This window comes from Fukomys damarensis, unplaced genomic scaffold (assembly GCF_012274545.1).
Source record: "Fukomys damarensis isolate Sample0158 unplaced genomic scaffold, DMR_v1.0_HiC HiC_scaffold_14, whole genome shotgun sequence".
NCBI classification, from domain to species: Eukaryota; Metazoa; Chordata; class Mammalia; order Rodentia; family Bathyergidae; genus Fukomys; species Fukomys damarensis.
The window spans coordinates 37,509-58,080 of NW_022900926.1; the positions used below are offsets into that span (position 1 = coordinate 37,509).

General features: G+C 40.7%; 1 long non-coding RNA gene across 1 annotated transcript in view; it reads right to left on the bottom strand.

The window, feature by feature from the left end:
* Positions 1-443: 443 nt before the first annotated feature.
* LOC117286001 overlaps positions 444-20,572 on the bottom strand; it is a 32,606-nt gene continuing 12,477 nt past the window's right edge. The window contains exon 3 of the long non-coding RNA XR_004517110.1: positions 444-591. This is a non-coding gene — a long non-coding RNA (uncharacterized LOC117286001). The remainder of the gene's footprint in view (positions 592-20,572) is intronic.

Consider the following 20,572-nt stretch of genomic DNA (forward strand, 5'->3'; position numbering starts at 1 on the left):
AGGTAAACCTTCTGCTACAGCAGTATAATTTTTAATTATCCTTCCTCCCCTGGCCTAAAAGTGCCACGATCATCATAGGGGCCTGGCATCCAGTTGGAATCATTTACATACATGGGGATAGTATAATCCCTCCAAGTAAAAATCCTGCTTAAGGGTGGATTTGGAATATAAGCCCAATAAGTATAATTTGTTCCAATAACCTGTGCAGTAATTAAAGATAGCATAGCCAAGCACAAAGTGGTCAATGTAATTGGTTGTCCTGATTGTTGAACCACTCATTGGCCTTCATCAGTTAACTTCTTAATTTGGCTCCACGTAGGCAATGGAATACATTGAGTTCACAGAAGAGTCGCACAAACAGCTGGACGGCCAATATGTATGCGTTCCATGTTTTTTTGTTGTTGTTGTTGTTGTTGTTTTGGTATCAGGGATTGAACTCGGGTCCTCGTGCTTGCTTGAAAGGCAGGCCACCGAACCGCTGAGCTAAATCCCTAGCCCTGTTCCATGTCTTTTGTGATTCCCAGAGCATCTTCATTTCTGGCTCATTTTTCAGCTTTATGTCTTGAGTCGGGACCCAAAAATTCTCATCACCTGTGGAAATAAAAGCATAACCTCAGCCCCACTTAAAAACCTGCACTGGTAGCCAGGTTTTCTTGAGTGAAAGTTAATAATGAATAGGTTGATCTAACTCCTTAGATTCTTGGATTTGCCAATGGTGTCTTGCTGCTGTACTCCCATTAGGTGCCTCATTTAAAAAATTAAGTGTAAATAAAGCTTGAGATAATCTCTGTCATACTGTTCCCTGCACCATTCCCTCTTTTTGCTTTTGCAACATCCCTTTCAAAGTATGATTAGCATGTTCAATTATTGCTTGACCTTGAGGGTTATAGGGTATACTGGTTGTATATTCAATGTCATAAGTTTGTAAAATTTTTTGAATTTAATAGAAATATGAGAGGGGCCATCATCAGTTTTTAAATTCATTGGCTTTCCCATTATACTCACAGCTTCCATCAAATGAATAATAGCTTCATCAGCCCTTTCAAAGCTGGGGGCTGTGGCCCAAGTAAAGCCTACAAAGGTATCCATTGTGTGATGTACATAGTTTAATTTGTAAAATTTTGAAATATGAGTGATATCTATTTGTCAAATCTGATTGGAAGCCATGTCTCTGGGGTTAACTCCAGGTGTACATGAGGTTGTGACTATTTGTGCATAAGCAGAATATTGCCCAATAATATCTTTAGCCTGTTGCCATGTTAATGAAAATTGAGAGCATAGACTAGGGGCATTAAAATGATGAAGAGCATGATGTTGTTGAGCTTTAAGAACTGAACCTACAACTGATCAATAGTATCATTACCTTTGGCCATGGGGCCAGGTAATTTGGTATGAGTTCTAATATGGATAATAGAGGATTTTCTCTAAAATGTAACAATTGTTGTAATTTTATAAATGATGTAGAGTAGAACCATTCTTAAAGACAGTAGCTGTCTCAATATTTTGGGCAGTACATTTGGCATACTGAGAATCTGTGACTATATTAAGAGTCTCATTATGATGTGTTAATAATAAAATAAGAGCAAATAATTCAGCTTGTTGGACAGAATGATAGGGAGTTTGTACAACCTGGGTATCAATATCACTAGCATAACCAGCCAATCCTTGTTTATGAGTAACTATATAAAAAGTAGGGACTTGGACAGGATGTTTCACTATAATTTTACTCAAAATCCACTGAGTTGGTTTCAAAAATTGAGTGCATTTATCCTTGTGATATGAGTTATGAATTTTACCAAGGAAATAAGCCATGTCTCTTTGCGAATCATCAAGTTGGAACAACTCCTTTATTTGTTTTGTAGTAAAAGGAACTATTTCTCGTGGATCATACCTTGTTAATTGATGGAGACATAAACGACCCTGATGAATTAATTCACAGATCTTTTCTAAATATGTTTCCAATTTTTTTATACTCTTATGTGAAAGAAACACCCATTTAATACTATTAATATTCTACTGGATTAGCCCGGTGGGAGAATGTGGATTGTGGAAAACTAACAGTTTAAGATCTTGCAAAGATTCAATTCTCTGGAGAGAGCCATTTTTCATATGTTTCTCAATCCAAGCCAGTTCTTTTTGAGCTTTTTAAGAACTCTAGGACTAGTCAAGGGTCCTTCTAAGATTTGGAAAAGATTAGTCAAAGCATATGTTGGTTTCCCAAAGTGGGATGAAGCCAATAAATATTTCCTAAAAATTTTTTATAAACATTAAGCGTCTCAAGGGTATCTTTTCTGAGTTCAGCTTTTTGGGGTATGATAGTAGTTTGTTCAATAGTTTGACCTAAATATTTCATAGGTGCTTCTGTTTGTATTTTTTCTGGCACTACCTGAAGTCTATATATTCTAATTCTCATATTCCTTCTCTAAATATTTGTTGTAAAGTCTCAGGATTAGAATGAGAAAAGAGAATATCATCCATATAATGAAATATAAAACTTTGAGGATATCATTTACAAATGGAAGATAAAGGCTGATCTACAAAATGCTGACATAATGCGGGACTATTTAACATTCCTTGTGGCAATACTTTCCATTGATACCTACAAACAGACTGACTATTAATATAAGTGGGAAGAGTAAAAGCAAATTTATCCTGATCTTGAGGTTGTAAAGGAATAATGAAAAGCAGTCCTTAAGATCTACAATAATAAGAGGCCATTCCTTGGGAATTAATGTGGGTGTATGTACTCCCAACTATAAAGCTCCCATAGGCTGTATTATCTCATTGATTTTTCTAAGATCTGTAAGCATTCTCCATTTTCCACTTTTTAATCACAAACACAGGAGAATTCCATGGACTGGTAGAAGGTTCAATGTGCCCTGCATATAATTGTTCTTGCACCAAATTTTCAGTGCTTCTAGTTTTTATCTTGTAAGGGACCACTGTTCTACCAACACAGGAGTCTTTTTAAACCATTTTAAAGGCAGTAGCTAAAAGATTAGCATGATATGTAGGGGAGCCAACATTATGACAAGCCTTAATACACTCCTTCAATAGTTCTTTCTGCACCCTTAAGGGACCCAGAGCCTTTTGGAATTCTATATTAGCATTTTCATAAGATAGAGCCTGTAATAAAAGCTCTTGAACATCTGGTTGTGCTGTAAGACACAAAGTCTCACTTCCACTCCACGGAGTGTGAACAGCCAAAAAGGCCTCCACGATGTTGGGTCCTATAGGCCAACGAGGCTCCAGGAGCTTGACAGAGGAATGAGAAACCCAGGAAGGAACACACCAGGGTAGATGGTAAATAGACCTTTATTAGTCTGGCCAGATAGCACTCTCAGAACCAAGTAGCTGGCTCAGAGAGGTGCCAGCTCATGGGCTGAGGTCCTTTTTATAGGGGGTCAAAAAGGGGGGTTAACATTTTAGGCTTGCAGGCAGAGGACAAAGGTCTGCTGATTTGAGCTGGTGGTCAGCAGCCCTGTACTTGGCAGTCACATATTGATGAGTAACAGATACCACCTATAGGATGTTTCAAAGGTTACCAAGACATTCCGGATGAGCAAACAGCTTGACAATTAACTTGGGGTCTCTAGGTCTAGAGCCACTAACTTACACATTAATTTGGATCCGGACTTCAAACAGTACCAGATTGCCTTACATTCCTAGGCCAGGGTTAGAACAAAGGTCAGAACTATGACTACAATGGGAGGGGGTTAGAACACTGTCTCCTAGGCCCTTTGTCATTTAACATGGGCTTAAAATTTAGGTCTTACAGTGCAATAGCTCTAGTAATAGCTGTTCCAAGTCAGGATAAAAAAATCAGTATACGGTTTCCCAGAGGATTGTATGATTTTAGTGAATGACTGGGCACTCTGTCCAGGGGGTTTAACTCTCTTTTATGTTTGCATATAGCATGAGTGAATTTGAACTACAGCAACATCAAGACATGCTTGAACTGCTAGTGCAGGCTGCCGCACCTTGCCCTGCTAATTGATCTACTTAGGATCTGGTGGATTACGCTGCTGCACATTAACACAAGCCATTTGTTCAGCTTCTTCCCGCCACTAAGTTTTAAATTGCAGATACTCCCCTGCCTCTAGAATTGCTTTTGCTAAAATCTCCCAGTTCATGGTTATCAACCAATTTTCAGTTGCATAGTTATTAAGAAGTGTTAGGAAATTGTACATGTTACTTTAAACTCCTCCATTTTATACCTGACTTCCAGGTTCTTCCTAACTTAAGTTTTGTTTCCCCAATTTAAGTTTCATTTTCCTCCCCGAGTTGAATTCTTTCCAGAAATGACGCCAACATCTGATAAGGGACTCCTGCAGGACTAAGACCTTATAAGGCAATGTGGCCTGCAATAGGTTAAAAAACAGCTAATCCCCCTAGAATTGCAAAACTCCCACCCAAGACCCTATAAATGAGCCAACACTCCTTCCCTTAGTATCCCGCCTCCCTTTCTTCACCTCCCGGCCTTTGTGCCTCACCTGACTCCCTTCAATAAAGATCTCCTGCTGGACCTCTCGGTGCGTGAGTGACCTGATTGGGAGGGGGTGCCCGAAGGCGCAAGCGCGACCCCTTTCATTGGTGTCAGAAGCGGGATCTGGGATTGCCAGGCCCGCGGGCTAAATGCCTGGGGCCCAAAACCCAGATTCCAGGGTGCCCCTATTCGACCTCCACCCGACGTCCGCGACCATTCTCCTCGTCGTCATCTTTGCAGCCATCACCGACCTACTGATCTTCCGACCCACACCTTTTTGGGTAAGTTCCCCTTTCTGAGAAGTCCTCAGGGTAACAGGGACCCCAGACTCCAGACCACCCACAAGGACAACGTCTGGGACAAGGCTGGGGCCCAGGTCCTCTGTCCCTCAGTTTTGGCAAACCAGGTTTGCCTCTGTTGAGTCCGGGACTCAAATGAACTAAGTAGTTCACATAAATTCCTATCTCGTGTAAGGGACACCTTTGCGGGAGACCGAATTTCAGCTTTCTAGACCGGGTTTAGAAAAAGAGGAGTTTTATCAGAACTCTCAGAGACGTCTGGTCTTCTGATAACCTCCTGTCCTGGTGGTCATGGGCTCTGGTTCCTCTATACCCAATGACTCTTCTTTGGGATGCTTACTCAGGAATTTGGAGAGTCTTGATTTAAAACTCAAATGGCTAATTCGCTTGTCTACTCAAATTTGGCCCCAATATAAATTAAGCAATCAAAACGTCTGGCTGCCTAATGGCTCCTTTGAATCGGGTCTAATTAGAGACCTTTACAACTTATGTGAGCGACAAGGAAAATGGTCGGAGATCCCATATGTCCAAGGCTTTTCCAATCTTGCTAATCAGCCCTCTCTTTGTTCCACCACCAAAACTGCTCTAATACTTCTGCTGACCCAAGGTTTTTCCACCACCAACCTCTCTTTTTCTGACTCCCCCACTCAACCAGACCTGGCAGATGATCCTCCCCCATACCGGACGGCAAAAAACCCCCTCACCCCTCCTCCTACACCATCCGACTCCTCCCCTCCTCCGGAATCTCCTACCCCTCCCATTTCTTCTGACTCACCTACCACCCCACTCTATACTCCACCTCTCACCCGCTCCAAGACACACAAGGGCCACACAATGGCACACTTGCATGAAGTAGCTGAAGCTGAAGGACTTGTCTGCGTTCATACTCCTTTTCCTATGTCTGAACTAGCTCTCATTCAGGCCAGGATCTTTTACAGCCGATCCAACAACCTTTATAAAACAATTTCAAATTTTGACTCAGTCTTATCAACTAACTTACCATGATCTTTTTGTAGTTTTAACCAATGCCTTAACTCCTGAGAAAAATAGAAGAGTGCTGAATCAGGCTCGTGCACATGCAGACCAAGAACATTTAACCAACAATCACCACCCGGCAGGTGCTGCTGCAGTCCCTGATCAGGACCCAGAATGGGACTACAACACAGAGGTGGGAATTGAAGCTCGAAACAGGTACATTAATTGTCTCCTTCATGGGCTCCGTGGAGCTGCCATGAAGTCCATTAATTATGAAAAGCTTAATGAGATCATACAGGATAAAAATGAAAATCCATCCGCCATTTTACAATGGCTGACTGACGGCCTCCGTCAACATACCAAACTAGACCCTGAATCTGTGGATGGCCAGAGATTAATTATGATGCATTTCTTTTCTCAGAGCTACCCCAACATTAGACTTAAACTAAAGAAGCTTGACTGAGGGCCCTTGACCCCTCCAGCAGAGGTCCTGGCTACAGCATTCAAGGCCTACCAAGGCTGAGATGACCTTAAAGCTACAAAAAAATATCAATTATTAGCACAGGCTCTTAATTTGACCAGTCCACCTGCGCCACAGGGAAGAAAAACCCTACAAAAGTGCCCCCAACCACCAGGCCCCTGTTACAGGTGTAATCATGAAGGCCACTGGGCAAAGGACTGTCCTAACCCCAAGGTGCCAACTAAGCCCTGTCCCAAATGTCACCAGAGGGGACACAGGGGCACAGACTGTCCCTTGGCGTCCAACCATCATTTGATCGTCAGCCCCACAGCTCCCCAACCTGCAGACCTGATAGGTCTAGTGACAACTGAGGGACTATGAAGAGGCCCTGGCACACCTGGCCCAACGTGGATCACCGCCCAGGAGCCCAGGGTAACCTTAACTGTGGCAGGTAGGACCATTTCTTTCTTATTGGATACTGGTGCCAGCTTCTCTTCATTACGAGAATACTGGGGGCCTACCTCCCTTTCTCAGACTTCTATTGTTGGGGTAGAAGGCCAATTACAGCGCTCTCTCCAGACTCCCTTACTGTCATGCACAATTGGCAATTTTCCATTTCTTCATTCATTCCTAGTTCTCCCATCCTGCCTGGTCCCTTTATTAGGCCATGATATTTTATCTCAAATTGGAACATCCATTCATTTTTCTATGCCAAGCCCTTCCAATACTCCGAGAGCTTCCTTCTGCCTGGTACTATCCCAAGCCCTCCAATCTCCATCTTCCCAATCCAACTGGCCGATTAGCCCCTCTCTCGTTAATCCTCAAGTGTGGGATATTCACTCTTCCTCAATAGCCAAATGTCCCCCTGTCAGAATTCTCCTTAAAAATCCCTCACAATTCCCTAGCTTGGCACAATATCCCCTCCCCTGCTCTAGCTTAGAGGGACTAACTCCCATAGTACATGATCTCTTACAAAAGGGACTCCTGAGACATGCCAACTCTCCCTTTAACACTCCCATTTTAGCAGTAAAAAAACCCAATGGGATATACCAATTAGTTCAGGACCTTAGGATCATTAATTCAGCTGTTGTTCCCATACATCCTATCATGCCAAACCCTTATACCCTCCTGCCTTCCATCCAATCCGATGCCACTTATTTTTCTGTTTTAGACCTCAGAGATGCATTCTTTTCTATCCCCTTAAATAAAGACTCTCAAAATATTTTCGCATTCACCTGGACTGATCCCTTCACCAATGTGTCTACCCAACTTACCTGGACTGTCTTGCCTCAAGGTTTTAGAGATAGCCCTCACCTGTTTGGCCAAATTCTAGCACAAAATCTCTCTCTTCTCCATCTTAAAGATACACAATGTATCCAATATGTAGATGACCTCTTTCTCTGTGCTCCTTCATTACCTACACCCCAGCAGGACACTTACACACTTTTAAACTTTATCTCCCAGAGGGGATATCAGGTGTCACCAACAAAAGTCCAACTTTTCAAACAACAAGTCACCTATTTAGGAATATCTGTAACACGTGGGTTCAAATCCATCACACTAGACAGAAAACAAACTCTCCAAAATATCCCAGTCCCCACAACCTGAAGGGAACTTCTTTCCTTTCTGGGTATAGCTGGATATCTTCGATCCTGGATTCACAACTATTCTCTTTTGGCAGCTTCCCTTTACGAAGCAGTTAAAGGAAACCCCTATAAGTGTCCCTTTTACTCACCTCAAATCAACGTTATTAGAAGCCCCTGCTCTACATCTTCCAGACTTGTCACGTCCCTTTTATCTTTATGTGTCAGAAAACAAGGGATTTGCCCTCGGGGTTCTAGGACACCAATTAGGCCCCACTTTTGCACCTGTAGCTTATTTATCCAAACAATTAGACCCAACCATTAAGGGATGGGCCCCTTGTTTGCGCAACCTGGCAGCCACCTCACTCCTAGCCCGAGAATCAAAAAAACTCACTTTTGGATCTCCCATGGTAATACTTTCTCATCATTCCCTTTCAGATTTATTAAATTACAAACATCTACAGTACCTTCCACCTTGCAGGATCCTATCCCTCCAAACAGCCCTTCTACAAGACCCTTCCCTCACTTTTCAGCTCTGCCCACCCATCAACCCCTCCTCTCTACTACCAACCCCCAATGCTGATATGCCTATTCATAACTGCTTAGAAACCCTTGAAGATCTCTCACCCCATGATTCCCACATAATAGAAGGTCCACTTTCCTCCCCCGAGCTAATTTGGTTTACAGATGGCAGTTCATTTTTCAAAAATCTCACCAGAAGAGCAGGATATGCCATAGTATCCCACTCTGAAGTCATAGAAAAAGGGTCCTTACCCACCCAAACTACTAACCAACAAGCAGAGCTCATAGCACTTACTCGAGCATTCATATTGGCCTCAGGAAAATGACTTACTGTATATACTGATTCCAAATATACTTTCCATATACTTCTCTCACAGGCAGTGATCTGGCAAGAAAGAGGATTTTACACCACAAAGGGCAACTCCATACAAAATTTCAAGTTCATTATAGAACTCCTACAGGCATCCAGGTTACCATCAGCAATAGGAACTGTCCATTGTAAAGCCCATCAATCAGATTAATCAGAAATAACTAAGGCAAATAACAGCGCTGATCAGGCTGCAAAAGAGGCTGCCCTAAATTCACAGGACATCTTGAACTCTAACTCTATGCTGCCCCTGGCTCCACCAGACCCCTTAGATGACCCAAACACACCCGCTAAAGCCCCTTCCTTAACCAGAGATCAGCTTATCTACCTACATAGACTTTTCCATCCCATCTCTAAGATCTTATTGGCCTTTATGGAGCCAATAGCTTCTCTTTCTCCTTCAGATAAATTGTTCCTCCAAAACCTAACCTCCACCTGTCTCATATGCCAAAAGTCTAACCCTTCTACCAGGCCCACCCCTCTTTCCCACACATGAAGCAAGAGGTATTTTACCTGACATGGACTGGCAAATTGACTTTACACATATGCCTAAGATAAAAAAGTATAAATACCTGTTAGTGCTAGTAGATACTTTTTCAGGATGGGTTGAGGCCATCCCTACTACAAACAAATGGGCCTCTACTGTTTCTCTTTTGATCTATAAAGAACTCATTCCCAGGTTTGGACTCCCCACTTCCTTCCAATCTGATAATGGACCTGAGTTCACCTCTCAGATAACTCAGGGTCTCATCAGATTCATGGGAATCTCCTGGCATTTCCATATCCCATTCCACCCCCAATCCTCAGGAAAAATAGAACGTACCAATAGGTCTATCAAGTCCATTCTCACTAAACTGACCTTAGAACTCCAACCTAAATTGGGTTACACTCTTGCCCCTCGCTTTATTAAGGTTAAGATCCCCCCCCAAAGCCCCCTTCCAGATCTTGATGTCACATTTTCTGAGAGACAAGTTTACCACAGGAAAATGGCAGATTTAGCAAGAAGGTGTTTTACAAACAAAACTAAATAGTTCTTACTAGCAGCTGATTACCACAGAGCAGAAGCTTGAGTAGCTCCTAGAGCACAAGAGGCTCCACATTATCAAAGTCTTAGGTAAGTAAAACAAAGGCAGATAACTTTTCTTTTGTCTAGAGTTTTTTTTTGGGGGGGGGCCAAGTCTGGCTTAGCTGAGACCATGATAACTCACAAAGTTTTTAAGCATCTTTGGTTGCAGTTTTATCTTATAGTCCCCCACAAAATCTGTATCAAAATTTTTAATTATGCACTTGAGAACAGTTGGTTTAGTATTAGCATTTCCCATAGCTATTAGATATTCCCTTGTCCGGTGATGCAATGCAAGACAAAGGGTGGGGTGCCAGGGTTCTGTTTCAGAAAACGGCCTTGTTTATTTGCCTGGAGGGCTCTTAGAAAATCTCTAATGGATTAAAATCAGGTAGGAAAATTCTGAAAGACAAAAAAATAAGGAAAACAAAAACAAAAAACTGCAAGCCAGAAACTGCAATTGTGTTTTGGCAGTCATCAAGAGATTTTTACAACAAAAATCAAGTTAGAAAATTTTAACTATTTGATAAATGTATCTTTGTTTCAATTAAAATTAAGTTTAACTGGTGTGCTTTAAACATTTCTTGTGCATTGCAAATTTTTGAATTTCGATTATAGGGTTAACTTGGTCTTTTATACTTTGTTGATAAAAACTCAAGGTTAATACTGTTCTATAGATAGCCAGTCAAATTTTAAGATGTAACAAGCTTGAAAAAAAAAAGAACACTTTACGATTTTAATAGCTGAAGTTTGCTATAGAAGGTTAATAGTAAATGAGACAGAAGAAGATAGTAGACTCAGAGAAAATTTATTCTGGTCTTTATTCACTAAGGCCTTCTGAGAAGATATACCTCCAGTAAGCATGGCTAAATATGTTGTTATAGAATGTTTACATTGGTTATCATCAAAGGGTTAAATTCTAAATATGCTATTGTGTTATGTTTATAGTGCTCAATTTTCAAAATAGGATTTCTGTAGAAATAATTAAGAGGTTCTATAAAAATGCTTTTGATACCTAATTAGATTAAAGGTTATGAAGTTTCATACATAAAATTATGATTATTGTTAATTTTTGGATGTCCTAAATAGGATATTGAGAGAGTATTAATGCTGCTTCAAGAGGCAGGATATAAAGTTTATGCTGCTTAGAGATAAAAGGTTTTTACAGGATCTAGATTCTCTATATGTATAAATCTTTAAAGGCCCCAGAAAGACAGTGATTATTATAGAGTAAAGAGCAAGAGTCAGCATTTAAACAGCTAAAACTCTTTCTGCTGCCCCCCCTGTACCAGGGATCCTAAATGTGACCCAGCCTTTTAGGTTGTACCTGAATAAAAGAAATCATACTGCTTTAGGGGTGCTCCTTGAAGGAATAGGCCCATAGAATTAGCCAGTGATATATTTATCTTATTAGAGTTTACATCCAGCTGTAAGGAGATAGTTCCTTTGCTTATAAAGCCCTGGCAGCTGCAGTAATGCTAATTGAGAAAGCTGGCCAGATAACATTAGGAAAAAGTAATTTATTCAGTTTTCCCATGCCTTTTAGAACTATTGAATAACAGGACATTGATGGCTCTCAAATAATAGAGTCACATAATATCAGGCCCTCATCTGTGAAAATCCCCCCTTATATTTTGCTCCAGTTAAAACCTTAAACCCTGCTACTTTTTTGCCCTCAGAATCTGGCCCCCTGACCACGACTGCCTCAGGGTCACTGACGAATTGTTATCTAGTCATCTAGATCTGCAGAAAAGACCCCCTGCCTGAGGCTGATTCCTTCCTGCTCAAGGATGGGAGCAACTTCATAGAAAATGGGGTACACTATGCTGGCTATGCAGAGATGACTCAAGATGAAGTGGTCCAAGCAGGACCCCTCCCCACTGGATGGTCAGCTCAATGAGCAGAGCTATGGGCACTCATACAGGCTCTCCGATGGGCAAAAGGAAAGAGGGTAAATGTTTATACAGATTCCTGGTTGCCACTCGATATAACTATGGCACAGTCTATAAAACTGTGGGCTTCTCACAGCAGAGGGCACTTATTAAAATTAAACAGGATATAATATAGTTATTTGAGGCAATGTGGAAATCTGACAAAATAGCTATAATATTTTTTTAATTCCAAGGTTTGGTCTGCCTCTCTCCATAGGCAGTGACAATGGGCCAGCATTTATAACAGGTTGTAGAGACTTTAGGGCTTATCCAGTATAAAATCACAGGGGTTAAAATTGTGCAAGTATTTAAAAAAATATTCAAGGGTAAATTAAAAATAAAAAAGACCCTGTGATGTTAAAATTTAGAAAAGGACCCCTTTCTGACCTATATAGAAAGGGCCATATGAGTCACTTGTAGTTACTCCCACAGCTATCAAGGTAGCTGAAACTCAGCTACACCACTCTAGAGTAAAACAGAATTCCAGGGAATCCGACTCTAGGAGGCCAAGAGACAACGCACTCAAAGCCCTGCTCTCACCACACCGGAAGCTGGTGAGTCTACGCACGGCTGAAGAAGGAGAACTACAATCTAGATATAGACTCTTATATTGTGTCATACTGTTAAGAGATGCCTTTACAAATTGCTGTGACCCCTTAGCTAAAAATTTAAAACAATGAATCAAGGATTTGATTCTACCTAAGATCAGTGGGGATTGTAGGACTTGAATAGGCTAAAGTGACTCCATGCTAATAGGCCAGACTGTGCTTCTTCATATGCTAATTGCTACCTTGGTTAACAGCCCGCCCAGGGGCAAATGGTTTGACAAAAGGTGACCCTAGATCATTTCCTGCATAAGATAAGCAATGTGTTTGCAGTCTTGTTCTGTGAATTCCCTGACTCTTTGTTTAGAAAAACCCTATAAAAAGTACCTCAGCCCCTGAGCAGTTGCCTCTCTGAGCCACCTGGCTCTGGGAGTGCCATCTGGCCAGACTAATAAAGGTCTCTTTACCATCTATCCTGGTGTGTTCCTTCCTGGGTTTCTCGTTCTCCGTCGTGTTCCCGGAGCCTCGCTAGGTGTTAGGGCCCAGCATCGTGGAGGCCTTTCGGCTGTTCATGCTCCGTGGAGTGGAAATGAGACTTTAGGTCTTACAGTTCCCCCATCTTTTGGAGACTTACCCTTCAGGTCCCTGCTCTGGCACCACTTGTTGTCATCCCAGAGGCAAAGGATAGCCAGACAGCAGGAATGTAGTTTTGCCAAGGAGTAGAGGGTTGAAACTCTCACAGGCAAACAGAAGCCAACTCTCACCAACCTCAGTTTTTATTAGGTACATGCACAATATTTCCATGAGAATAAACAGTAAGTTCCTTATAGATTATCTCTAGCAAAGCATTAGAAAATATTTTTTATGAACGCCTTGTTCTAGTTATTCATATTGAAAGGGGTCTCGAGCCCCCTATGGGTGCCCCTTGCCCAATTATGCCACTCACGCACCAAGAGGTCTGGCAGGAGAGCTTTATTGTAGGGAGGTGAGCGGGAGGCAGGAAGGCAGAGAGAGAGAGAGAGAGAGAGAGAGAGAGAGAAGGAAGAAGAAGCAGAAAGAGAGAGAGATAAGAGGAAGTGCTGGGATATTTATAGGGCAGGCAACGGAAGATCTTTCCTTGGGAGAAGCGGTCTTTGTTATCCTATCGCAAGCCAGGTTGCCTTTTGAATTCCATGCCTTGCAGAAGCTCTAGTTTCACGCTTTACAATTTCGGCAGGAGAACGGACTCAGTCAGGGAAGAACCCGGAAGTAAGATATAAAATGGCGAGGAGGGGGGGTTATATTTTAACATGTGCGATCTCCTAACACATATACTTTCTCAAAACAGACTGTTCACAGAATGTTATTGGATTATTCTCAAGAGTGTTTGCAGCCTTGACCTGAGTGGTGGCTCCGTGTGTGGAACCACAACTGCAGTTCCTATTACAACCCACATCCCAATGTAACCTTCTCCTCTACAAGGAAGAGCAACTCACAGCAAAGATCATAGATCCCCTGATGAAAGCATCAGCCACTCTCAGCTATAGACAGGTCCAAAGTTCCTCCTCAGAGGAGAACAGCCTAGTTCATATCAGGAAAACCATCCACAGTAAGCTTTGTAAGACTTAAAGTCTCACTTCCACTCCACGGAGCGTGAACAGCCGAAAGGCCTCCACGATGCTGGGCCCTAACACCCAGCGAGGCTCCGGGAACACGACAGAGAACCGAGAAACCCAGGAAGGAACACACCAGCCTAGATGGTAAAAGACCTTTATTAGTCTGGCCAGACGGCACTCCCAGAGCCAGGTGGCTCAAGAGAGGCAACTGCTCAGGGGCTGAGGTACTTTTTATAAGGTTTTTCTAAACAAAGAGTCAGGGAATTCACAGAACAAGACTGCAAACACATTGCTTATCTTATGCAGGAAATGTTCTAGGGTCACCTTTTGTCAAACCATTTGCCCCTGGGCGGGCTGTTAACCAAGGTAGCAATTAGCATATGAAGAAGCACAGTCTGGCCTATTAGCATGGAGTCACTTTAGCCTATTCAAGTCTTACAGCTTCTCCTAGAAAATGAACAGGCAAGATCTTCCTCCCCAGTTTTCTTTTTATGGCTATTGGTAACAATCTTTAGGTTAATCCTCCATGCCCAGACCACACTGATTCAGTTCAGCTGGGCATTAATAGTTGACCATTAGGCAATCCACTATACCAACCCTAACCCTAATGCCAACACTGGTAACAGAGATACCCCCATTCCCAACCCTAGTCCTAAGACTGACAATAACACTAAGTATCAAACCGAAACCTGAGTACAAAAGTAGTTAAATTCTGACACTATCTCTAACCCTAGGACAAACCCTAACCTGAACATAACTCATCATAACCACACTGAAATGCTCAGGAACTTAAAATCATACACTTTAAATCAGCCTCATAAAAATCCTTATGCAGGCCATCACACTCCAATTATCAGCTACTTGAATTCTATCCATATCCCTAACCCAAAACCTTACCCTTACTCTAAGCCAAACTATTTTTCCAACAGTCTACTACAGAGGAAAATGCCAAATTTAATGCTGACACTATCAAACACACACTCCAATAGACAGGTAATTCAATTTCAAGTGTATCACTTACCTAAACCCTAATCCCAACCCTAACACTAGTCCTTAAACTGTATCTAGCATTTATACTCAATTCCTAACCCTAATCCTAAAACTAAGGCTAACCCTAACCATCAAACTCACACTCCAATAGACTGGTAGTTAAACTCTGACACTATTCCTAACCCTAGGGCTAATCCTCCCACAAACCCAAAGTGGAACCCCAGCATTATCCATCATATCCACAATTCAATGCACTGCTATGTGAAATCCAACATTTTAACCCCAACCCCATGAAAAACCTTACCCTAACCATCATACTCATTCTCCCAATATCAGGTATATGAATTCCATCCATATTCCTAATTGCAATCCTAAGCCTAACCATAGCCCTAAACCTATACATTATTCCCAAGGTCCACTATAGAGGTACTTGAAATTCTACAGGATTCCTAACCATAAAACCAAGTCCAATGCTGGTACTCACCATGAAACCCACTCTCCAACACACAGGAATATAAATTCCAAGACTATCACTTAATCCAACCTATTGTAGTCAGCAGGGTTGACTCAGGTAGTCAGCAAGGGATTACTTTACAGGACACATAACTTATAAGGTTCTTTTATGATAATTACTCAAAGAGTAAAATGCAAAGGAGTTCAACAGATTAACCCCACAATAGAAGCCCAAAATATTCATCTGAGGGCCGAGATCCTAGCAGTTTCCAACTCATGTCCAGCTAAAGGCTTAGAGTCCAAAACAATGGCTCCTTAAATCCAGCCAGTTGCCTAGAGTCCATCGCAATGTCTCATGATTTTCCGTATTGAGGATCTGCACCTGGAAGTCCCAAAGACCAGTGGGAGAAGCCAGAAAATCTATGCTCATGATATGAAGGATCTGTGCCACCAGAATGAGGGATCCTCATTGGAGCCAGGAAGAGCTACTCAAGGTAAAGATCAGAGATCCCCTAATAAAAGCAACAGCCATTCCTAGTGACAGCATGGTCCAGAGCTCCTCCTCAGATGAGAAAAGCCTAGTTCACATCAGGAAAACTATCTGCAGCAAGCTTCTCCAAAAAAGTCAGTAAGCCAAGAACATACTCCCCAGCTCTCTTTTTATGGCTATTGATAACAATCTTCAGGATAATCCTCCATGCCCAGACCACACTGATTCAGTTCAGCTGGGCATTACAAGTTGACCATTAGATATTCCACTACACCAACCCTAACCCTAATGACAACCCTGGTTCTAACCCTAACCCAAGTACATTCATTCCTACACCATTCCTAACCCTAATCCTAAGACTAACGATAACATTAGCCATCAAACCCAAACTCAATTATACAGGTAGTTAAATTCTGACACTATTCCTAACCCTAGGACAAAACCTAACCCAAACTCTAACCTGAACATAACTCATCATAACCACACTGCAATGCTCAGGAACTTAAAACCATACACTTCAAATCAGCCTCATAAATATCCTTATGCTGACCTTCATACTCACTCTCCAACTATCAGGTACTTGAAATCCACCCATATCCCTAACCCCAAACCTAAGCATGACACTGACTCTAACCATAATCCCCCCACTGGAATACTCAGGTATTTGAATGTCAGTACTGTTTGTCATTATACTATCACAAACTCGGTCTTTAAGAATCATACCCACATTGCAAATCTCAGGTAAATGCATTTTAACCCAAAAACTAATCCTAATACTAGTCATCATCCCCACAATCCCATGCCAGGGTTCATGTATTTCTATACTGTCTCTACCTCTAACCCTAAATCAAATGCTAATCCCAACTCTCCAACCACACTGCAATTCACAGGTAGTTAAATTCCAACAATTTCCCTAACCCCAACCCTAACCCTAAGCCTAACACTACCTGTCATAGCCATTCTGAATTGCTCATATACTTGAAATCCAACACGATACCAATGCCAAACGCCAACCCTAACCCTGACCATCGCAGCTGCCACTAAAATAATCAGGTATTTGAATTCCAACACTATTCTTTTTTTTTTTTTTGTCAAACATGCAAGGCAGGCAGCAGAACACTTGAGCTAAATCCCACCCCTCCAACACTATTCTTAACCCTAAGCCTAACACTAACACCAATCATAATATACACACTCCAGTCAGGTAGCTGAATTCCACCATTTTCTGTAATCCTTAAAATAACACAAACCCAACACCGAACATTCTTACCCACACTCCTAAACTCAAGTACATGAAAGTGAGCCATAAATCTAACCCTATCTCTATCCTTAAACCCAACCCTAAGCCTGGGCCTAAGACTATATCTCACCCTCTAACCCTGATCCCTAGCTCTAACCCCTAACCCATGTCCCATAACCTTTACCCAATAACATTACTGACACTAAGACCCCATCTATACCCTAACCCATCCTCTAGTCCTAACCCTAACTTCTACTCTAATCACAACCCTTCTGTATTCCATACCAAAACCTTAACCCTAACCCAAACCCACACTGGAACACAAATCCAACAACTCACACACAAATCCAAAAGTGAACCCCTACACAAACCACAACCTCAAAGTAGAGCCCTAAATGAACACAAACTCCAAACTAAACTCTAAACACCAACCAAAAGTCCAAACACAGACCCAAACATTAATCCTTAACCAAACAGCAATCCAAATATATACCAGAAATTAACCATCTATCTGAATCAAATACAAACACAAACTGGAATAAAAACCCAGAATTGAAACCTAATGCAATCTTGAACCCAAGTGTGAACATATACCCAAACATGAACCCTGTACTTCACATGACTAAAACACAAACACAAACCCATACACAAATCTGAATACAAACCCAGAGTGGAACCCAAGCACAAAACTGAACATGTGCCTGGACTTGAGCTCAAACATGAATCTGAGCGTTAACTTAAAGACAAATGTCAAACCCAGTATAATATAACTCACAAAAGTAAATAGCAATTATATTGATACATCAATTGCATATATATATATATATATATATATATATATATAGTGTATGTATTACATATCAATTTCATAAAATTGATAGATTGTATATTACCAGTATTTATTTATTGACCAGTTTCTTTTCCTGGGATCAAAACATACTTGAATATGATAAAAGCTATATGTAACAAACCAATAGCCAGCATCATATTAAATGGGGAATAATGAAAAGTATCCCCCTAAAATCAGGAGCAAGAAAAGGATGTTCACTTTCACCTCTTCTTTTCAACACAGTACTTGAAATATTAGCCAGAGCAAGTAGGCAAGAAATAAAATGAATACATATAGGAAAGCAAGAACTCAAATTATAATTATATGCAGATGACATAATTCTCTACATAGAAGACTCAAAGAACTCCACGAAGAAGCTTTTAGAATTTATAATGAACTTCAGCAATATAGTAGGATACAAGATCAACACACAAAAATCAGTAGCATTTGTGCATACCAACAAAAAATGGATGAGAAGGAAATTGTGAAAATAATAGCATTCACAGTAGCCTCAAGAAAAATGAAATATCCAAAAATTAACCAAATCAAGGAAGTGAAATATCTCTACAAAGAAAAGTATGGTACTCTGAAAAATTAGATTAAAGAGAACATCAAAAAAAAGGAAAGATGTGCCCTGCTCCTGGAGAGGCAGAAACAATACTGTCAAAAGAGCTATACTCCCAAAACTTATACAGGTTCAATACATCCCAATTAAAATACCAATAACAAACTTTAAAGATCCACAAAAAAAAATCCTAAAATTCATATGGAATCAGAAGTAATTTTGAGCAACAAGAGCAAAGCAGGAGACATAGCATATCTGACTTCAAGCTATACAACAAAGCAATAGTGATAAAAATGGCATATACTGAAATAAAAACAGAAACATAGGACAGAATTGAAATTGAATTGAAAATACAGAACTTCCCCTGGACACATTCAGCTCCTTGATTTTTGACAAAAGGACCAAAAGCATATGTTGGAGGAAAGGGAGCCTATTCAGCAAGTGGTACTGGGAAAACTAGTTATCTGCGTGTAGAAGATTGAAACTGAACTCATCTCTCACCATATACTAAATTAAAATAAAAATGGATCAAAAATCCACACATTAAGATAGAAATATTAAACCTACTGGAATATAAAATAGGTGAAACTCTTGAAGACATAGGTGTAGGAAGGGATTTTCTAAATAGTACCTCAATTGCACAAGACTTAGCAGCAATAATCAACAAATGGTATTATATCATACTAAAGTGCTTCTGTATAGCAAAATCATCAATCAGTAGAGTGAAGAGACAACCTACAGAATGGGAAAAAATTTTGCCAGCTACTCCTCAGAGAGAGGGCTAATATCTAAAATATACAAAGGACTCAAAAAATTAAATCACCTAAAATTAAAGATCCAGTGAAGAAATTGGCAAGAGAAATGAGCAGACATTCACAGAGGAACAAATACAAATGGTCAACAAATATATGAAAAAAATTTTCAACATCTCTGGACATTGCAGAAATCCAAATTAAAGCAATCGTGAGATTCTATCTTACTCCAGAAAGAATGGCAATTATTATGATATCAAACAATAACTAATGCTGGCAAGGCTGTGGAGAAAAAGGAACCCTCCTCCTTCACTGTAGGTGGGAATGTAAATTTGTACAACAGCCATTATGACAGTGTGGAGATTTTTCAAAGAACTAAAATTACAAATTCCATATGACCCAGCAAGCCCCCTGTGAGATATCTTCTTCAAAGAGCATAAGGCATCAAGCTACAGTGATACATGCATTACCAATGTTTTTAGCAGCACAATTTGCAATAGCTAGATCCTGGAAACAGCCTGTATACACATCAATAGATGATTGGATAAAGAGAATGTGGTAACTATATACAGTATAATGGAATACTACTCTGCTATAAAGAATGACAGATTTGAGACATTTGTAAGAAAATGGATGCATTTGAAAAATATAATGTTGAGTGAAATAAACCAGACACAAAAGCTTACATACCATATCGTGTCTCTCATCTGAGTGAGAAAAGTACAAACAAAGAGAATAATAAAAACAGGTAGAAGAGGACAAGGTCATGGATTTCTTGGAATAGGGAAGTGGCCCAAGGGAAAAATGCATGAAGGTTAAGGAGGAGGGGAAGGGGAATTAAGTAGGATAAAGATATGCTATGCACAGGAATCTAATGACTTCAAGTAATGTAAACATTATATGCCAAGAATAATAATATCAACAAGAATAAAAAATTGCAATAGGGGAATCGGAGGAGGAGGGAAGGGAGAGGGATTGCAAACAGAAGCTGCGGTGAGTACATGTAACCATGGCCAAAGATGATTATACAAATTGCATGAACTGAAATCACGTACTAATAAAATTACAAACTTCTTAAAAACATAGCCTTTACTATCCATATTTCTATTAGAATTCTAGTGACCTGAGTTTTCACTATGGCATTCTAGGTTTTTCTAGCCTGTTTCTCCAAATTCCTCCCTAAACCACTTATGTATGCGGCAAAGGCAAAGACAGCCACTTTCCAAGACAGTCAGCTGTCCATCACTATAAAAAATGTCTGAGATGGTCAATTTGAATAAGGAAAGTTTTCCTTTGACTCACAGTTTTGGAGATTCAGTTGGCCCTGTTGCTTTTGGGCTTATGTTAAGGCAGTACATTATGGCAAAATGAGTGACAGAGCAAAGCCATTCACCTCATCACTGGAAAACTAAAGAGGAAAGGTCTGG